The sequence below is a fragment of the Mercenaria mercenaria genome, unplaced genomic scaffold (genome assembly GCF_021730395.1).
Source record: "Mercenaria mercenaria strain notata unplaced genomic scaffold, MADL_Memer_1 contig_3826, whole genome shotgun sequence".
In the NCBI taxonomy this organism is placed as follows: domain Eukaryota; kingdom Metazoa; phylum Mollusca; class Bivalvia; order Venerida; family Veneridae; genus Mercenaria; species Mercenaria mercenaria.
This window is the reverse complement of record NW_026462004.1, coordinates 1-23,282: the sequence shown is the minus strand read 5'-3', so window position 1 is coordinate 23,282 and position 23,282 is coordinate 1. Positions and strand designations below refer to the sequence as shown.

The window sequence follows — 23,282 nt, the reverse complement described above, 5'->3', positions numbered from 1 at the left end:
GGTGCATTAAACTTGTAAATTTTATGTTTCGCTCACACAGAGATCCGTGCGGTAACCTGACACCGCAGTGTAGCAATTATATCTACCGAGGCAGTCTGAAGGGCAATTTGCAGTAATTTCTGATAAAACAGGCGATAATATGTTTTATGAACCCCATCTGTCCCTAATTTATGTCAACAGAGAAAGTTTAATTCAATGCGGAATATTTCTCATGCCGGTTAAGACAATGGCAAAGGTAAATTATTATTACTTCATAGCTTGTTACTTATAGTTTTTTATTTTTTCTTACTTTAATTAATTTGAGAAATATGTATTTGATATGTGTTTAAAGAACTTTGTTAAACAAATCAATGCTACCAATTTCTGATTTCAAAGTGTTTTGATAACATAACTGATTCATCATGGAGAAAGATTTATATGCTATTGATCGTAAGTTTTTAAATATTGCGGTCTTACGCGATAAGGAAAAATAATTTCAAATAGTTTTTCTCTCACTTCTAGGCTTTACTTGGAAAAGTGGTTGTTAAAGGACATGTAATAATGAATCCATACTGTCTGTTTGGAAGGTAGTAGTCTAATTAAGATAATTCAATCAATATAATGTATTATACATGTGAATTTGAACATTATTATTTCTATTTATATTACTAATATTAGAATTCTACATATCGAATGAAGATAATTTATTTTACACGTGTAGTTGAACATTATTATTTCTATTCATATAATCGAGTTAAGTATCATTAATTAAAGCATGGCAAATAGTTATATGGCAAAACAATGTTATCAAGTTTTGATGTTATTTGTTGTGCGTTTTTTCTTTACCGGTCAATGAATCAATATGTAATGATTTATTCTTCAGTGCTGACGGCTGTGATATAATAGTTAAAGACACGATTCCGACGCATTTTCAAATAGAGTTTAATTCTGAGAAGCAGGTACATTTTTGCTCAGTTTTCAACAATATACAGATCTAGTGTTAAATTTGTTTTACTATACTAGTACCAAGTTGTGACTATAACAGGCGCGCGCTTTAATTACCATTTTCTTGATGACACACTGCCTGCTATTAACAGATGATTGATTTTTTGATAAAGTTATCATTGCGGCATTCCACATAACCTGCGTTAAGCAAAACTGACAATTGAAGGCGTATTTTATCTTCTTTTTTAAAAACAAAATAGGTGCAAAATCATATTGTCATAAACATTAACTTACATAAAATACCAGATCGAGCATTGCAATCTTTGCAATACTTAGCTGGAAAAAAATAATATTTTTCAGGAATAGAAATTAGAAATTGCGCAGTCCCATGGTTATTTTTCTAATATAGAAAGCAACATTTTTAACAGTCTCAAAAGACTATCTTTAATTTTTTAACGCCGGAGTCAGATTTCTGTCTGATTAGATCCTTATTACTGTAGACGCACTAGAAAAAAAGTTATATTAAGTTTTAAAATGTGTTTTGCAATTATTTACCATTACATTGAAGTAATGAATTTTCTGAATACATTATGTACATTGGACCCGTCTCAACAACATACTTAAGAGAAATAGACTTCGCAATTTTCTCGTAAAGTTACTATATTGATAAGACGGCCCCATATACCGTCGCTTTAAAATGTGTCTATAAAAGTTTGAGGAAGTAATATTTATACACAAAATTTATGAAAATAGCCACGATGAAAATTGCCTAAATTAATGAAACAGTGCGAAATAAGGTTAACTTTAAGAATATAACATTTTCAACAAAACTATTAGGTGTCTAATACCTTAAAAGAAAAAAAAATGCTTATCAAAATAATGGTTTGTAATGACTGTTGGTATTATTCTTCAGTAAGTAATTTCATGATAAAGGATCTTTTTTTTTTTAAATTATTTACCATACGATTTTGTTTTCATCTTAATTCTCAAAATTAAGCCTACGTAAGCTAGCTTGACGGAGGTAGTGAAGCAATATTCGAAAGGGTCATAGGTTCGAATTCCCTCTGGGAACATTTTCCCCATTTTGTGATACTTTTTTTTTGTAATTGATTATGAATTAATAGCAAGTGGTACTTTGTTTCAATCATGATAATAAACGTTTCAAAGTGAGGGGTACTAGATGAAATTACCCTGATCGGGAAAAAAAACACATTCCTCTTTTATTGATGTATTTACATTCTGCTGATATGATTTTATTTTAAAAAGGTCATATTCAACATATAGTTTAGAAAAGCATCGAAATATCCTATATTCTTTACTTATAACACTTGATCATTCCCCAGATTTAACATTGCAGTTTTCTCCTTATAATTTTTGATCTAACATTTTTCAATAAAATACATTTCATGCAGAAATACACATTTTTCTATAAGGTCACGGCTTAGAGGTCAGATTTTACTTGTAAGGGTATCTTGATGAAAACAAATCATCAATTTGTCGAATGCAGAACAGTGGTTGTTGTATTTTAATGTAACATCAATTTAGATATTTTTCTCTTTTTGTTGTAATATATTTTTATTTTCCAATAAATACAGTACATCTACAACAAATACATTAGTAATAGGTTATTTCTTTCTAATATTGAAAAGGAAGTGCATTCTTAATTAATCTGCAGTATTCTTTTTTTTTAATTATAAATGTAAGTATTATTGGAAAATGTGGTAAAAAGACGAGGAGAGAAAAAAACTAGTAAATTAAAGAAGAGAAAAAAAAAAGAATGACAAAAAATGCATGAGGAATTTCTTCCTTATCTTGTTCATGCGACATAATTTTCAGGCATTCCTCAGATGTTTCAAACCAGTTACTCTCGATGGACAAGTCGTCAGCGGTGTGGCCCTTCTTCCCGATGTTGCGGTCATATTAATAAATGGAAAAGAATTTCAATTTCTAAAACAGGTATTTTTACAATAAGTATGATGCATCTTTAGCAAGCAAATGTAAAATGAATTTCTAATTTTACATTCAAGTATTGAAGAAAATACTAAGAGTATACACAGTTGAAAGTAATATAACTATTTGAACAACAATAATTATGGGAGTGAAGGTATGTCGCAGTGTCAAGGAACGGAACTGGGCTTTAACCATCCGATTCTACAGAAATTATGTACACCTAACACGCATTCAAATCTTGTTTTGTACATTGCTTGTATGACATAAAACACGAGACTGCCAACCAACTCCAGACAGTGGTAGTAAATGAGTTCATTATTTTATAATAAATATGTTTTGAATAGGGATAAATAGATAAATCGTGCATTCAGTCACAGATTATTAATTCTTTATTATTAAACGCAAGACGAATGACTTAAGATGTATTACGAGTTATTTGTTGATGTCAAAGGTTCAGCGAACAGAGAAAAGGATAAAACCGGTCGAGGAAGCTCTGAGGTTCGTTTTAGGACAACATGATCCTGAAGATATATGCGAAAAATATATCAACGACTTTATAGGTAAACTAGTTAATGAAAACCTTTATAAATAGCTCTTTCATTCTATAGTAGTTTACTTGATAACGATACAGTAGTAAATAGTAAAACATTGATATCTTCGAAAACACCTTTTTTTCTGTAACATCATTTTCTTTCATGCTGCACGAGCTAGATCGAAGATTTAGTATGCCTTATTTCGATTGTCTCAGACCCAGAGAGTAGATACTACTCGCAGCCTTCATGGTAATTGAGGTGATAGCCAGTTTATCAGCATGTAATCAATAAAAAGCAATAAATCCCATGTAACTGCTGATAAGCTAAGGCTAAAATTTCATTAACGTAGGATGTAATCTAAAAACACGTTTTTAGTGTATTCTATTTTTCTTTCTGAACATCCTTTATAATTTACAAGGAAAATGGTCTTTAAGATGTCTTTTTATATGACATTTATTTGATAATGAACGAAGTGCAAATCTACATTTTTGTTTTTGTGAAAGGTGATACTATTGTTTAGCAGTAACCATTCTACTGCTACAGATAAACTAGACGGCAGCAAGCATCTGTCAGAGATAATTAGATAGCTGCTGTGCTTAATGACCATTTTATCGGTCTCTGGTCAGTAAATCAAATGCATCATTATGTATAACAATATCCAGCTTATCAAAACTACTAATTAAAAGACGTTGCAACAAACAATCTACTCTGAAAACATTTTATAGTTTGATATAATATAAGAATCATTGATTACATCTTTCGCCGCTATAAATTGCAGTAAATAAAACAGGAATAGGAGTATTTCTTCACTACCTGCCTAAGTAAAACAATTTATTTTAAACGTATATGAAATACACTATGTTCACTTTTTATGTCTCAGGTCGAGGTGTTTTTGCGAAAAAAATGATCAGAAATGGAAAATTCCTCGCGGAATACCATGGCGTTTTATCCAAAGCTGACGACGTGAAGGACAAAGATACAAATTACATATATTTCTTTGACTTTAATGGTGTCAAGTACTGGTATGTAAAATATTTCAACCTTTAAATGATACAAGCCTTTAAATTCAAGCTACAAAATTGGATATCAAACGCAAAGGCGGATCTGTGTCTGTTTTAGAATAAGGTAATCAAAGGCAAGACAGTACTGTGTAACATCTACATAAATGTGAATCGGATTCCTTCAAGAAAACTAATGTTAATGCTTTCTCTTATTTGTATAATGCAACTTTTAATCCATGAAAATACTCGTGTGAATAAAAATGCATTTTCAAAATTAAAAACATCCATTTGAAATCTGCATGATTATATTTGGTCTCATAAATGTATATCTAAGATAAATGAATTAACTTCAAGACTTTATCGCACTAGTTTGACACATTTGTCTGTTCAGTACGTTTTAATTTTTGTTATTATCATAATTTTGGTAGCATTGATGCCTCAGAGGAACCAAAACTGTATCAACCATCGTTAGGACGGCTAGTAAATCATGCAGACAAAAAACAACAGAGAAATTCAAGAATAACATTCATTGGTGTGAATAGTGTTCCTTATCTTGTACTGTTTGCGACTAGGTTAGTTGTTGCTGTAATTTATTACATGTTATGAATATGAAAACAGGAATTATCTAATCAGTTGATTTTGCGCTCTTTATATAATTAAGATTCTCCATCAAAAGTATAGTTACTGTCAAGCAGCGATTCAATATCTGACTAAGAGACAGTTTAAACGAATAACTAACGGTTATTTCAGAAAGAGAAAAAACATTCATATCAATAGATATGTCATATCAATAGATATGTAAAATATATCTAATTTGAATAATATTTAACAATAAAACATCATAAATAACATACATGATAAAAATTGTGGACATTTACTCCTCACTGTTTTTATTGTCGCACTGTGGACACCAAGTCAGTGAGCGTTCAAATCTATCAGTCTGCATTGTGAACACCAAGATACTGCTCACTAAATCATTATATCTGCCTAGTGGACACCAAATAACATATATGTAATTAGAGATGATTTAATGTTGATAAATATTAGTTTTTAACAAATGAAATTTAAATGATGTGTTATTTATTACGCGTGTTACTTCTGACATGTTTTGAAATACAGTAGGGGATTTAAATTAAACATTAACATGTTTATTCAGATTCTTCATAATTAATAATTATTACGTAAATGCAACATGACATATTTACAAATACGACAGTTACAAATTGTCAGTAAATGCATTTGTGTAATTCCCATCAAAAGTATAGTCACTGTAAAGCAATTATTAAATATATGGTTAGGAGACTGTTTAACCGAGTTACTAACAGTAAATGCCAGAAGCGAAAAAAACAACAACATAAATTTCAACAGATATGTTAAATTCTAATCTGAACAATATCAAGCAATTACATATCATAAATAAAATACATGATAAAAAAATTAAACATTACTCATCAGTGTTTTCTTGTCACACTGTGGACACCAAATCAGTGAGCGTTCAACTCGATCAATCTGCATTGTGGACACCAAGTTACAACTCAAAAAATCATTCTATCTGCCTTGTGGACACCAAATTACATATGTGATTGTAGATAATTTAATGTTAATATCGATTATTTTTTACCAAATGGAATTTAAATGACGTGTGATTTATTACAGACATGTTTTGAATATGAAAACATTAATAATCTAAGCAATTGATCTTGTAGTCATTGTGTAATTAAGACTCTCCACACTAAATGCAGTCGGGGGTTTAAATTAAACATTTACATTTTTATTCAGACATATTCTTCATATTACGTAAGTACAGCCTGACGTATTCACAAACACGACTGTTACAATTTTTAGTAAATGCATTGTGTAATTCCCACTAAAAGTATAGTTATTGTCAAACATCGTATCAATGTACTGTTTAGAGACAGTTTAAACGAATGACTAACATACATTACAGAAAGAGAAAACAAACATAAATGTCAACAGAACTGTAAAATTGTAATTTGAACAATATCAAACAATAAAACATCATATTTGATAAAACACATGATAAAAATAGAGAACATTTACTCCTCACTGTTTTCATTAAGTCGCACTGTGGACACCAAGTCAGTGAGCGTTCAACTATTAGCAATCAGCCTTGTGGACACCAAATTTAAAATGTAATTGTAGATCATATAATGTTAATATCGATTTTTTTAACAATCGGAATCTAACTGATGTGTAACTGGTTACACGTGTTATTCCTAACATGTTTTGATTATGAAAACAGGAATAATCTAAGCAGTTGATCTTGTAGTCATTATGTAATTAAGATTCTACACACTAAATGCAGTCGGGGGGTTAATAAAACATTAACATGTTTATTCAGATTCTAGATATTACATAAGTACGACCTAACATATTTACAGATACGACATTTACAATTATAAGTAAATGTATAGTTGTAATTTCCATTAAAAGTATAGTTACTGTCAAATAGCGCATCAATGTAATGTTTAGAGACTGTTTGCAGAAAGAGAAAACAAACATAAATTTCAACAGATATGTAAAATAAATATAATTTGAAAAATATCAAACAATGAAGTATCATAAATAACATGATAAAAAATGTGAACAATTCCTCTCACTGTTTTCATTAAGTCGCACTGTGGACACCAAGTCAGTGAGCGTTCAACTCTATCAATATATCTTTCGCCTAAAAGAACTTCCATTTCAATCTTCACTGTTCCAGAAGTAATTTCTTTTAAATAACATTTGTAGGACAATTAAAAACAAACAAAAAAACATGTTTCTTTTTCCAATCATTACCGGGTATTTCACTTTGTTTTTGTCTAATGTACATTCAGATTTGACTTGTAATGAAAACTGCGACGATGAGCCAGTTCAGTCTCCTGTAGAACGCAGAGCGTGTGAATACCAAAGGAAGGTCTGTAGTTCGATTGGTCATGAGAACAATAGCAGTGGTGTAACATCGGCTTCCAAACGCAAAGCAGGTATTGTGTTAACACAATCACTGCATGATTTTTTTGCAGTCAATAATAGTTTCCATTCAAATAAATTAGACATTAATGTAAAGGCTTAACAACTTTATATTTCTTCTTTACCACTTGTACTTTCTAAACCTTAAATGTAATTAGAACCCTTTGTTGAATATGATAAATTTAATTCATTTTAATTTCAAAGCTTTATTTATTTTCTCTTTATTCTTTTTTCTTTCTTTTTATCCTTCATGATTCTTGTACTATGATTTTTTTGTGTTTTTTTACAAAGTAACTGAAACATTTTTCTTGTATATATTAGAATTTCCAGTACAAACAGGCAAAAAGATCAAGGTCGTTCCTTGAACAGAGGAGCAGTTAGCGACCATGCGAAGGTCATTCGCCAAAACTCTGCGTTGCTTAAGAGTTCCTAACAAGGAGGAATGCGAACGAGCAAGGAAAAATGAGAGCCTGTTGCTTTCTCGTGACTGGAAGAACATCAAATTCCGTGTCCATCATGAAATACAAAGATTAAAGAAAAAATGAAGTCAGTCTGAAAAAAAAAAGTTAACAGAAAAAGAAACATCCGTTAAACTTGTAATGAAATCTAACAGACATACATTTTCAAAATGTAAAAATGTTTATGTGTGCGTTTTTTTGACATAAAGTCCCCAGACACTCGTTCATGTACAGTATTGTTTTTGCTGGATGTTCATGTTAAGAGGTCATGAAATATCGACAAATTATTATCACGGGTTCGTTCATGAAAAAAATAATAAATTGACTGAAATAAAAGTATTGTAGTTCTTCAATTGAGGTTGTCGTTCTTAATGAAAGCTAAAGATTTATCCATTCGTCTAAGTTATACCTTCCAAACAATTAATTCTTGCAGAATTTGTACAGAACTTTTGTTTAGGTATTAGTCCATTATCATTCATTTACATTTATTTACGATAAATACGTGTTCGCGGTCCGAATACATCTATTCACCCTTTGCAATGTGTTTGTTTTCATCTTAACAGTGATAGAAATTTTTAATTAAAGGCCTAGATCTTGGCAGTGGGCCAAGGGATTTCTATCTTCACCAGCACAGTTTGGGGCTAATGACTATCACAGTATGGTTCCAATAAACAAGGATCATTGTTTATTGGAGATCAGTCTACCTTACAGATGTATCAATTAGTGAGAAGGGGAAACATAAATATTGATAACTTTTAAAGTTATACCTATTTGTTGGCATTTTTATGTAAAGAAAAATATCTGTTGGTCAAACACAATAATTAAATAATAAGAAACTTTATTTTAGGAAAAAAGCAGGTTTTTATTTTTTTCAAATTCTGTCTGGAGACGTGTGATATTGCAGAAAAATGTGACTTTCACTTATCTAAAAGTTTTGTTTTATGCTTGCAGAATACTGTATATAACATTTGTCTAAGATTAAAACCGAATGTGCATTTCAGTGTTACAAAATAAAGCATGAAAAAAGTATACTTTTTGCAACTTACTGAAGTTGAAAATTCAGTATAGATGGAACACAGTAATTTGATTTATCCAGTATATTATATTCAAATAATGGTGTTTGCATAAATACGAGAAAACCCATTTTCCCGTTCTTTTTGTAAATATTCTAAATAAATATAAGGATCACCTTCATCAATATGAATTTCATAATAATTATGATATTGGAAAATATTGTTTGTCAACACAAAGAAACCATTGAGTTTTCACTATAACTGTGTTTTATTATCATTATCATTTGTGATAATATTACTATATCTTTTATTATTTTATTTGTAATGTTATATTATTATTTTTATCTATATAATATCAAAATAATAGTAATTATTATTATTACCGGTATTCCACATTGAAGGAAAATTAATTTCTTTCAACTCCACTGCACACATCTTCATGGTCTAGTTGGGACCCTGCTGAGCTAATTGCCCTTTAATCAGCTACTGTTACATAATCGCTGATAAGCAGCAGATAAGATGGGAGTTGTTCATTGGATTGCGGGGGGACACTTATATAGTAGTGGATCTAGGCCTTTAAATACTATTGTGTTGAATGATCCCTTAGTCCTTACCCTTTACCTGTATCAAAAAGTATGCACACTCGCACAGGTGAAGCCATATGACCATGTGGACACCTACCATATAAGGCTGGTGTCCACAACGACTAATTGGTGTCCATATTGCGGGTTACCCCTTCTTCATTTATATTGGCTATTTTCAGTAAATCATCGAATGAGTAGCCTCAATAATAAGATAGAGTAAGAAAATTATCAATTCTGTTTGAATAATACCATTAGAAAGTAAAGTGTCCACAGTGAAGGTTAAAACTGCAGTGTCCACATGGTAGGCAATATGAGTACACACACACACACATACACACAATTGGTTTTAAATGTCGTTGAGATATATCAACAATCACACTATATGTGTTTGTAAAAAATGTTTAATTAACCAAAAAATTTGGTCCAGTGTTTACCCAATGCTAATATAAGAACCTTGTATAAAACTTGTCATATACATGTCATTCTCCCTTTAGGCTTTACTTTATTAACATTTGTACTGATTACTCATTATTAACTGTAAAGCTTGACTTAGTTTTGAGACATTGTGTGTGTTATTTATTATCTATGGTATTTCAGAATGTTCTACCATAATACTGAAAACAGGGTGCCACAATTAAATTTACAGTCTGGATGGTTCTTGGTTTTCCAGAATCTTTTTATTCTAGGAGATACATGAAAGTTCTGGAACCTTCAATGATACTTTAAATAGGGAGATGTCTGGGAACAGGTAAGATCTTATTGAAAAAGTTCCGGTATTTCTTAATAACAACATTTTACCAGTTTGGATATTTAACATTTGAAGGATTAACAATAACACTGTGAATTTTAAAAAAAATCTATGAAGAGAGGATACATATATGTTTGGATACACTAAATTCAGTTTTGAACTGTTGTGAAATATTTTGGAATTTATACTGATTGGATTTGAATTTGACAAGGACAGTATTTGGACTGTTCTTGCACATGAGATTGGATTTACAGCTAATTTATGTTTTAAAGTATTTGAATTTTTACTTTTATGATTAAAATTTTGTTATTGTAAATAGTTGCTTGTTTGTTTTTCTGTTACCTTAAGTAACAAGCAATTGTTACCATTAGACGTAACGAACTTCTGAAAATAACATAATAATTATTATTCAAATAAAAATTTTATTTATAATTCTTTAACCAAGAAATCAGCGGGAATGGACAGAAATGAAAACATATATACTTTTAATTGGCTTGAGTTAATGTACTGTTTTACAAAAAAAATTGTTACATTTCAACAGAGTATTACGTAGAAACTGAAATGCTGTCTCTAATGGCGTATATCGGAGAAGCAAAAATATTACTGTGGAAAGTAGATATTGATACCCTAATAATGGAGTTTTACCTGAATGATGATTGGTTTTTTAGTACAAGAATCATGGAACTCCAAATTTGTGGAACTAATTATGTATAGTGTAACAGTCGAGGTGAGTTTGGCTTCTCCGTAAATTCTGTTATGTACTTGTGGACTGATTTCCACTGCTGAACTAATATTAATAAATACAAGTGTTTCATATGAGTTTGAATAATAAAATGCCATCCATTTGCTGTTATATCTACAGAAGTACAGTATAAATTTAAAATTGCACAGAAATATTCGAACTATTTTTCAAAGCGTTATAAAATTGTAAAGATCTTTATCTATACTGCAAATCAACATTTTCAATACATTATATCCCCACTAACGCCGAATATCATATTATTAAAGATATTTCTAGTTTAACATCGGGACATGGAAATGTGCTCCTTATATCAGATAATTCGCTATAACCTGGTTTGCTATGACCATTTCATTTTACAAATCGTGAATTATTACATTGTTCCTTCTAACCAAACATTCGTTCAAATCATGTTTTTATAAGTTAAATTGGCTGTAAATGTATTTCTAATTTAGGTGATGACGTAACCATTCCGGTAGAGTTTTGAATTTATCTCATGTTTTCAACCGATAGTTTTCTAGTTCTCTTTATTACAAACATGACATAAACAATACTTTTGCATTTCGTTTAAAACTCGGTAAACAGAAATACAATTTCGAAAATAATATATATATATATATTTATATATAATAAATGCATGAAAGAGTGCAAACAGGGGAAGTGATTTAGGGTTGGTAGTTAATGTAGCAAATACCTTCTGTTTATTTGCCAAAAAAAAAAAAAAAAGAGAAGAAAGAAATAACACGTGAACTGCGTTGTTATACACGACATTTTTCCCTTCTGTACAAGTTCGGATCTAGTGAAATGGTTTACTTCCATTATTTATCATTATACCCGGTTTATTTATCCCTTCAGTATTTTCAATATTAATGTTCAGACAAAGTGAAGTACAAAATAGGACATTACTTAGTATTTGATAAAGAGGGATGAAGTTTGCACTGCACCCAGCTATCATAATTTCAAATTACATTAAATTCCCTCCACTGGTTTCGAAGTATTTTTTTCCATGCAAATATCAGTTACAAGAAAGGTGATACATTTAGTTTTTTTCAAGTTGTTCTTATGCATTATAGTCTACAACAGGTTTTTTTCTCACTGCAATTTACAAATACGCCGATCAGGTCTCTTCAGATTCTTTTCAGGAATTTTAGTTATTGCCTACACATCAAGAGCTGTCTCAGGAGACAGCACGCTGGGCTATTGGATAGTGAAATTGGCAAAGGGTATCAAACATTAAAAGAATGAAAAGTGACAAAATGGATGTGGAACAACTATTTAAAATCTGAATCAAATCAATATGGTTATAATAGAGATAAAGTACATGTGTACATCGATATTTTAAACTGAAATTTTAAGTAAAAAAGGGAAAATTCATAAAATATTGTGACAGAGTTTTGTCCTTATGTCAAATTTATTAAGTAATAACAGAGATAAAGTTAAGTTTGTGTCAAATGTATTATCAGTTATTACAGAGACAAGGGGTATCAAACATTAAATGAATGAAAAGTGACAAAATGGATGTGGAAAAGCTATCTTCAGTTTAGATTAAATCCGTTCAGTAATAACTGAGACAAAGTGAAAGTGCACCAAAACTTTAACCTGAATATCTTAGTAAACAGGGTGATGATTTATGAAATATTGGTGAAAGAGTTATGGCCCTTGTACCATATAAAGAGATGATGATAAGAATTTTTTTAGTTCGAATTAAATCCATCAAGTGCCTACAGACATACAGACGAAGTGCATCGAAACTTTAACCAAGATGCGGACGCAAGAAGGACGCCCATGTGACATATGATGTGCATGCTGATGTGCTATGACTATTTTAAGATTGAATCAAATCCTTTGTATAATGACAGAGATATAATTTAGATTAACCTAAGTAAAAAGGGGCATAATTCATGAAAACTTGGTGCCAAACTTTTGTGTCATTTGATGTGATTAAAGATGTAATAACTGAGATATAGTGAAAGTGCAGCAAAACTTTAACCTTAAATTCTAAGTAAAAAGAGGGTATAATTCCTGAAATATTGGTGCAATAGTTATGACCACTGTCCCAAATAAAGTGGATGATAATAAGAAATAACTTCAAATCCAGAGGTCGTGGAGGACAACTCTCTTTACTTCGTATAGTCGAGCTAAAAATGAGAAATGTACGATTGAACTGGATTAGTGCACTTTCCCGTTCATGACCATGGTTTTTATAGAATACCTAGGGGTAAAGTATAACATGTACAGAGGCATTTTCTTTCTGGTCTGGTGCCAGTGGTTCAGGCCCCTGTAATCTTCACTTTTGATGGAAAGTCCCCAAAAACAATAGGGGTCGTCTACTCCACAAACCCTGCGAATCTATGAAGTTTGACGGTTCTAGGTCAAATGTTTCTCCATTTATTGATAGGGCATGAAGTGTGACGGACGGACACGGCAAAAACAATATGTCTAGTGGGGAGACATAATTACCAGACTTGACGTCCATGTCCGAAATGTTATCCAAATTAAACTTACTTAATACGAAGTCTGTTTTAGTGTCGAATCTGTTTGCATCGACAGGCTCAATATCTACTTGATCGTTTCCTCGTCAAGAAACGTTTGCCATTTTTTAAAAATATTATATATCATGTAGTGATGAACTGCCACTCGTTGAAATTTGAATGCACGGAAATTTCGGGTAATACCACTAGCCGATACAATGTATTTAGAAAGGCACACGATAATAATTTAATTTTTATCTTTCGAAAAAATATTTATATCTTAATTTATTCATTCATTAATGTATTCAATACATTTATCGTCGTATAAGTCAGATAAAGTTACTCGATGTTTTTTTGTTTTGTTTTTCAAAAATATCCTCTTTTAGACGTAAGAAACCGTTTCCCTAGGACACGTCTGGTAAACTACAGAGCTACCTCTTTAAGAGGTGTACGATAAACTGCTCTGTCGCAACTTCCGGGGTAGTGCACGTCGCGATAAAAGAACATCAACAAAGGTGAGTATCATCATATTTTTGCACTTTTACAAGCAGTGTATCGAATATCAAAAATCGGGGAATGGTAGACAATGTAGATATGATTTAACTTTACAGAGAACTTTAAGTTTGCTAATTCATTCTTAATTTGTGGTCGTGGTGATGTTAACCAACAAGCTGATTTAGCATTAAATTTGGCCATTTCGTCATGAAAGCACTTTCATTGTCAAATAATTACATTTTAACTAATATAAAGAAGCAAACCGAGTAGGCGTGAGATAGCTGTAAAATATACAATGCATTTGGAAATAAAATATGTACCAAAAATGGTGCGGGAGTAAAATTATTCACTTTTTATTGTGTGAGATAGCTCTGTCGTAAAGGAGATAGTCATGTCGCTAAGGAGATAGCTCTGTGTTGCATTAACAGTTTTGAGCAGTGTTGAATGTATCCGGATAGTAGTTATGTCCACTTACGAGATACGATTCAGTTTTCTCATTTTTATCTTTATACATCATTTGTATAATACATTATTATTATTATTATACCAGATTTATATAGCGCCCTTTTCATGATCAATTTCACGTTCAAAGGCGCTTTACATAGTTCAAATGCAGCCACACAGGGCGCATAATTCATCCTCTACTAGTACAGACACAGAGCGATCTGACCAGAGGGACAGAGTGAGACAAAGCCCCCACGATAGAGAGATCAGAAATCAGATACAGGCTTGTCCGGCTAACTTAGCCTAGCTCGTTTCGAATAGACAGCCTGGTTCTTTAACGTGTCCAGTGTATAGCACTGATACACGCAAGGATTACATATTGAATATTTTCTTCTGGATTCAGCACCAGTACTATATTAAACTTGTTCTCACCAACTATCAGGTCCTCCTACAGACACATTGTAAAATAGTAAGGGGGTTCAAACTCAAAACCCATGATCAATAGGTCTGCACTTTCACTATTGATCTGAGCGAGCGAGCTATATTTTCTTACAATCGGCATGTGCTACTTTTTCTATAAAAAAAGATAAATTAAGTTAGAGAAAAATTGATGCGTGAAATTATCTTGTGAAAAGCAAATTGCCTGTAACTTTAGTGAAAGTGGCTCTGATACTTGTTTACACTACCTATTACACTATATTATATTCAGATATGATTTTGCAAGGCTTGTAAAATCATATCTGAATATAATGATACCTAATTACTTTTCGTTGAGTACACGACCAGTTTGTTTCTACGTACCGGTAAATAAAATATACTTTGTACAAATATCAGAGTCGCCGCAGTGTGACTTCATCATTGTACGAGCACGTTCAAATGCACTAATGAATCTAAAATCTGAAAGTTTTAAACAGTCATGCTGATTTATCAACTAGATAAACTTTATAGCACAACTTTACGTGGAGGCTACTCATAATGTATTTAGTGTTTTAAAATGTACGCATTTAATTAGCAACCTCAATTAAACATACAATTACTGACATAATTACTGCAGTGATCGAATTCTCAATTGAAGAACTTTCTTTATAATTGAAATTCGAATATTCTCGGCTATTTTCATTTCTATCAATTTATCAATTGATCTGAACCAATCAGACGCGTTTGTCGAAAGGGTCGTGACTTCAGATTTAGAGTAAAATTATCTTTCTTTAGAATTTGAGTTTTGTCATATTATGACGTAAGAGCACTGGCATTTTTAAATTGCGAAATTAGGAGAAAAAAAAAACATGTACTGTGAAATAATTTAAATTCGCTAGCACGAAATTTCGCGCAAACGGCAAAAAGGCAGTTTCGCACGGGCTTTAATTCATAAATCGCCAGCATCGCATTTGTCTCTATTATGTACCATATGTCAATGAAAGTGACCTTGTGAAAAATCAATTTGACGGTGCAACTGATAATTGGTGTTAATTGACACTGGTTTGGTGAAGTGTGAAAGAGTATGAAATAGTTTGAAGTCGCTTGTCCAACCACTCTTAAGCAAACAATGGTAGGTGCGAATAATTACGAAGGTACAGATCCAAAACTGTCAATCATTAATGTTTACATAAAACAGACTGTCCAATTAGGACTGGTTTACATGATAAACACGTGCGTTTTGTTTGTGATACCGCTTGTGAGCACTTTACCTTGGTATGAAAAGAATAGCAATAGAGAGAGGAGTTATGTGTAGGTAACTAACCGAGTAGGAGGTGTTCATGAATTGAAAATACCCGTGCTCATGTGAATCGTTACCACAAGAGCGCGGGTATTTTCATTTCATGAACACCGATTTATGAGGTACGTAACTGACTTACACAACGTCATTTTAATTTGTTACTTTTTATTAATTAATTACGTAATTAATTAAGTAACCAGGATTTCATTTGCTGTGGTTAGCCTGACTGGCCACAGTTTCTAGGATTTTATCATGTTCTGCCTACTAATAACCAGGATTTCATTTGCTCTGGTTACTCTTGCTGGTCAGAGTAGCCAGGGTTTCTAGGATTTTAACATGTTCTAGCTACTCTGGTCTGCTAGAGTAGCCACAGTAACCAGGATTTCATTTGCTGTGGTTACTCTGACTGGCTAGAGCTTCTAGAATTTTAACATGTTCTGGCTACTAATAACCAGGATTTAATTTTCTCTGGTTACTCTGGCTGGTCAGAGTAGCAAGAGTATCTAGGACTTTAACATCTTCTACCTACTCTAGTCAGCCAGAGAAGCCAGAGTAACCAGAATTTCATTTGCTGTGGTTACTCTGACTGGCTAGAGTTTCTAGGATTTAAACATGTTTTGGCTACTAATAGCGGGGACTTCATTTGCTCTGGCTACTCTGGCTGCTCAGGTTAATTTCATACACACCTTCAGCAGGTGAATGGAAGTACGTGAAATGATATGAAAAAGGTTTATGAAAGTTCTGCTCATTCGCCAGTGTAAATGCATTTTTGTTAGCCGATTATTTGTTACGAGTCTTTCTTCGTTTCATTTTACAGAAAAAAAAACAACGCACCAGTATGGTCTCTGTAATTTCAATATTTCACTTTTTGAAGTTCACATTCTCATGAAGTGAAATTTAACAATTATGTATCCGAAAATGGTATCGTCTGTTTATCTGTTTAACTGAATGAAAAGTCCGCAATTTCACGTTTGCATTTTTTTTTTTATCTTTTATTGTACAACTTCACACTCCGTTTGCATGATTATAAAACATTTTTCATGATAAACTTAGTTTCGGGCTCTGTATTTACGGTTTCGTCGTGGTCGTTTTCGTCGTCATCATCATCATCATCATCATCATCATCATCTAATAAAAATGATTATCTTCTTCTTCTCCTCCCTGTTAAGTACTGAGCCGTGAATCTTGTAGATGAAAATAAAAACTGTAAAAAGATCCTTTGGAAACAAAGAATGCAACCAAGAAAAATAATAGAAGACTCGGTTTGATGGAGTCTGTTCATGAGAGGTAATGAAATGTGCAACCGGCTTAAGCAGAACTCTATTACACATTTGTTGAATGAACTCCATGATCCCAAAGGACCAGAAAATATAACAACACTGAATCCAAGTACGGGGAGACTTTTTACAGCCGCCACACGGCATTTAAAGATTGCTGTTGTGATAGTTAATAAAATCTGTAAAAACATCCTTTGGAAGCAAAGAATGCAAAAAAGAAGATAATAGCAGACTCGGTTTGACTGAGTCTGTTTATGAGAGGTAATGAAATGTGCAACACCTCCCACGCCCCCTAGCACCGGCTTAAGCGGAACTCTATTACATATATGTTGAATGGACTCCATGACGATTGTAATTCAAAGGTCAAAATATACAATAGTTTTAAAAATAAAGTATACATTTGTAAATGCTACTTGACGCAGGTATTGTCTATCATGGCACTCATTAATCTTCGCCTGTACTTTCTTCTGAGGGGTGTGTATGTGGGAGGGGGTGCTCCATTATTTTACGAAATATTTGTATCCTAAAATAACCAGTATAAATAACCAATGGCACAGTGGCATAGTGGTAGCTGTCTGACTTCCACACACGATACCACGAGTTCAAAATTACCTCATACCATTTTTTAATTCAATGTAATGATGTTACTTTTACTCTTACAATATCTGCGAAACATATTTCAGGAAATCTGATTATTTTCTCTAGTAGATCTAGTATTCATTTTCAGGAAACGCTGGAGAGAAATACTTTTTATGTCTTTTTATCTAAGATACTTCTAAATAAGTTTTATTCAACATTTTTCATAACGTATATAGACCGTAAGGTTTGATCAGATAAATATGGCAATATTCCTACCGACAAAATTCGGGGGGAAATGGTCCGTACGCAGGAATTGAACCAAAAATACAGTTTAGCAGCTAAACGTTTTGTCCGCACAGCTATTTGCACATAAGACATTGTGAAAATTATAAATATGTACGCAGTGTTTATATCGCTATTTAATTTTAGACACTGAGAATTAATTTACGGAAAATGTACGGAATATTCTTGAGTGTCAGGTCAATGCTTACGGATAATAACATGACATTAGATAAACATCACAGTTAGAATTCAACTAACATTCTTTTCACGTGCACAGGTATGGTATGATACCTGTGCACGAGCGCAGGTATGGTATGATACCTGTGCACGTGCGCAGGTATGGTATGTAGGAATTCATTTAGGTTATTAACCCGCAAAGAACAATAGAACAGTTGTGTAATTTCTGTTAAATTTTATCTCGTTTTGTACAAATATATCAAGGACTTCGTACATATGTCAATTGTATCAAAACTGAATCACTGTTTGGTTTACATATGAAAATCACTAAGATCACGTGAGTTTCCGATTTATGTGAGGTCGAATAAAGTTCATCGTTTATTTGAAGAGCATGTTTATTTTGTTCTTCATTTATAAGACGACTTTGGTAATGGTTGAATAATCTGGATTTTTATCTGTTACAGATAAATCTGAAGTGTTCTTAATGCAAATTTTATGCGCAATATTTATTTAGATGACGTGCTGAATGTATATATTTCATTTTTTAATTTTATATTTTTCATTCATTCATTGAAATCTTGAATGTTTCTTGTTTTTCTCCCTGACTCGAAAGTAATTTTTGTACAAGTGACGTAATATTTTTAATAGACAAAATGTAGATTAAGGGTCATGTATTCTCTGCTACATCTAAGGTCAAAGAGTAGAAATAAGACATTGTAATAATGTCATAAAAGGGAATAATCAGTACTAACACCAACTCCCACATGTCGTCTCAAGGCTTAGTTCTACTCCACCAGTAGTAGTGGCACTGTATACGTCATGCATTTTCTAATGTAAACAAACTTTTTTAAATAGAGGACTTTATAATTTGTATTGAGTTTAGGCACTTGAACAAAAAAAGTCATTTTCAAAAAAATAAACAAAAAAAAACAGACCAAATTTTATGAAGATCTATCAAGCGGTCGTTTAAGTATATTTCTATTTTTGCACCAGCAGTTCCTTAAATCGGCAAAATGCCTCTATTTGAATCCATTTGACCAGGGGTCTTATTATAATGTTACATACCAAGTTTGATAAGGACCCATAAAACGGTTAATAATATTAAGTCTTTAACAGTTTTTATTCTATTACTAGCTGTAGCTGACCCTAAAAGTGCAAAGTCTCCTCATCTGGGCCAGTTTGGGAGAGGACCTTTACAATAGTGCAACAGACCAAGTTTGATGAAGATCCGTCAAACGGTGTAATAGCAGAAGTAGTTTAAAGATTTTTATATTTTTAGATCTAGCGGCCCTTAAAAGCAGCCGCATGTCCCCGTCAGAACAAACATAGAATTTGATAAAGATCCATCAAACGATTAATGAGAAAAAGTACAATGTTCAATAATGTGTTTTTGTCTGAGCTATAACGGCCTCTAAAATGGACCGAGTTGTTCAAAACTTGGAAAGAACATTATACGTATTCTTTAGAAAGTTTGGTGAATATTCCATCAAGTGGTTTATGAAAAGAAGCCGTTTAATTTTTTTTCTATTTTTAGCCCTAGTCTCTAAAAGGATTCAAGCAGAATCATGAAAACAAACTTGAGACAAGACATTGCCAGGAAACTACAGACCAAATTTTCAGTAATTCGGACTTGTAGTTTAAGAAGAGAATGTATTTAGTAAATTGTTGATCATTTACGACAGACGACAGAAGACGGACAATCAACCTTTACTTATACCTCATCCTAATCCTTGGGTTCAGGGGAGCTAAAATTATTATTATTATTATTATTATACCAGATTTATATAGCGTCCTTTTCATGATCATGATTTCACGTTCAAAGGCACTTTACATAGTTCAAATGCAGCCACACAGGGCGCATAATTCATCCTCTACTAGTACAGACACAGAGCGATCTGACCAGAGGGACAGAGTGAAACAAAGCCCCCACGACAGAAAGATCAGAAATCAGATACAGGCTTGTCCGGCTAACTTAGCCTAGCTCGTTGCGAATAGATAGCCTGGCTCTTTAACGTGCCTAGTGTATAGCACTGATACACGCAAGGATTGCCTGGGTTCCTCACCAGTACACCTCTAGTTGGGTGGGAAACACTGAAAATTCCCCAGTAGCTGCCGGGGATCGAACTCCCGACCTCAGGATTGGAGGGCCAGTGTGCAAATCACTGAGCTATCCGTCCACCTAAAATATAAAAAAGGCTTACGCTTTCAAGTCAACGGAATTATATCCTCTTCGTGCGAAATACAGTTGATTTGTTGTTGTTACTTCTTTTTTCCGTGTGTGTTAAAGTTTTGCTGAAATCCTTCCTGCTTCCTTTTAATATTTAGACATTTTTAAGTACCAGTTAAACAGGTGTATTCGATCAAAGTGTGCCCTTACGTTCCATAATTTACACTAAAATTATAGTCTGTAACTTTGCCGCAAATATTTCCCACTGTCATAGAGATAATACTGATTTGTTGAAACATAATCTTTTTCCTTGTTTAAAACAAAATGACGCTCATTATGTATCGTGTTCCCTTTGTATGACGAAGATCTAATTGATTCATGCAAACAGTCAAATGTATAGATAACACTGTGGCGAAGTTATTCGTGTCGTGTGCAAAAATGGTCAAAGTTAGTACAGGAAAACATGGCGTCATTCACGTACTTTTGATTAGTTTTTGCACACGACACGAACAGCCTCGTCACAGAGGATTATATTCCAATTATAACAACCTTATGATCAAATTGTATTACAGATATATGCAAATTAATGTTAGAGCTGCGTAATAAAAATCACATTTTGAAGAAACAAAGAACTGTACCTTCTATAAATGTATGTACCCACACGTATGATGGCAGGTCGCGGGTAAATGGGAATGTAATGTTTACTTTCAAGAACTTAAGACAGTGACCTTTAAATTAACGACCAAACATATTGCGATAGTACCGCAATCGTTTAACTAAAAATCATTTTAAGTCCAAAAATATTATTACCTTGGCCTTTGAGCTACATACCCGTTAAGAAACTATAGAAGTGGAGTGGTGGTCAAGTGTTTAAAATGCCAGTTATGGGTTCGAACTCCGCTGACGCCACTACCACATCTTCTCATATACCACCAGTAATAAATTTTATAAGAATCAATGCGAAAGAGTAGGTACAAACGGGGCAAGGAACTTCCATAGGGACAAGGAACCTCCTTAGGGGTAAAGAACCTCCTCGGGCTCCTCAGGGGCAAAGAACCTCCTCAGGGGCAAAGAACCCCCTTAGGGGCAAGGAACCTCCTCAGGGGCAAAGAACCTCCTCAGGGGTAAAAAACCTCCTCAGGGGCAAGGAACCTCCTTAAGGGCAAGGAACCTCCTTAGGGGTAAAAAACCTCCTCAGGGGCAAGGAATCTCCTTAAGGGCAAGGAACCTCCTTAGGGGTAAAGAACCTCCTCAGGGGCAAGGAACCTCCTTAAGGGCAAGGAACCTCCTCAGGGGTAAAAAACCTCCTCAGGGGCAAGGAATCTCCTTAAGGGCAAGGAACCTCCTTAGGGGTAAAGAACCTCCTCAGGGGCAAGGAACCTCCTTAAGGGCAAGAAACCTCCTTAGGGGTAAAGAACCTCCTCAGGGGCAAGGAAGCTCCTCAGGGGCAAGGAATCTCCTTAAGGGCAAGGAACCTCCTTAGGGGTAAAGAACCTCCTCAGGGGCAAGGAACCTCCTTAAGGGCAAGGAACCTCCTTAGGGGTAAAGAACCTCCTCAGGGGCAAGGAATCTCCTCAGGGGCAAGGAACTTCCATAGGGACAAGGAACCTCCTTAGGGGTAAAGGATCTCCTCAGGCCCCTCAGGGGCAAAGAACCTCCTTTGGGGCAAAGAACCTCCTCAGGGGCAAAGAACCTCCTAAGGGTAAAAGTACGTCCGACCGCCCATTTTCGTGTGTGTGTGTGTGTGTGTGTGTGTGTGTGTGTGTGTGTGTGTGCGTGTGTTTGTGTTATTGCAAAAGAGAATCGTATACGAGTTGAATCCACCAATCGCAGGATAGCATTACTTCGCTTTTCTGCTTGACATTTTAAATAGACATTTTTTTTTTTTAATTTAGCCCTTTCATTTAACGTGACAAAAGTATTCGCATTAGATCTTTTACCAAATGTCTATGCGATTACAAGGGGTAGAAGTGCATGCATAACATGGCCATGGATAATAAAGAGGAGCAAATTTTACTGGAACCGATTTCTGAAAGTCTGCGGGTCCCCCTCAAGTGTTGCTGACCAAGAAAAATGATTTAGTATGAGTAAAGAACCATTGGCATGATGCAATCTCTTTTCCTGAAAGTGTGCGAGTCCTCCTGAAAGTGTCGCAGACAGTTCCGAATGTTTTGAAAGGATGCAGGATTTAACTGGACGGTGTTTTCTCCATTGGCACCAATTCCTGAAAGTCTGCGAGTCCTCCTGAAAGTGTCACTGACCAAGAAAAATGATTAAGCATGAGTAAAGAACCTTTGGCTTGGTGTAATCTCCCTTGACATAGATTTCCGAAAGTCTGCGAATCCTCCTGAAAGTGTCGCAGACAGTTTTGAAAGTTTTTAAAGGAATCAGGGATTACTGTTACAAGGACTACTGGGACGGTGTAATCTCCCTTGTTACAAATTCCTGAAAGTCTGCGAGTCCTCCTTAAAGTGTCGCAGACAGTTTTGAATGTTTTAAAGTAAACAGGGATTACTGGAACGGTGTTTTCTCCCCTGGCACGGATTCCTGAAAGTCTGTGAGTTTTCCTTAAAGTGTCATAGACCGTGTGTGTGCCGGAAAGTGTCACAGGGACTACTTGGGTGGTGTTATTTCCCTTGACACTGGTTCTTGAAAGTCTGTGAGTCCTATGTAAAGTGTTACAGACCGTTTAAAAGGACTTGAGGGGAAACCAGAATGTTAAAATGAGGGTTTTTCCGTCGTTACAATCG

The 23,282-nt window shown here is 33.7% G+C and overlaps 1 long non-coding RNA gene across 1 annotated transcript; it reads left to right on the top strand.

Annotated features, from left to right (window-relative positions):
- Window positions 1-733: 733 nt before the first annotated feature.
- LOC123523084 (uncharacterized) lies at window positions 734-7,387 on the top strand. The gene is made up of 6 exons (XR_008369346.1): window positions 734-938; window positions 2,761-2,880; window positions 3,326-3,434; window positions 4,288-4,429; window positions 4,837-4,980; window positions 7,249-7,387. It is a non-coding gene; the product is annotated as an uncharacterized LOC123523084 (long non-coding RNA).
- The last annotated feature ends 15,895 nt before the right edge of the window (window positions 7,388-23,282 follow it).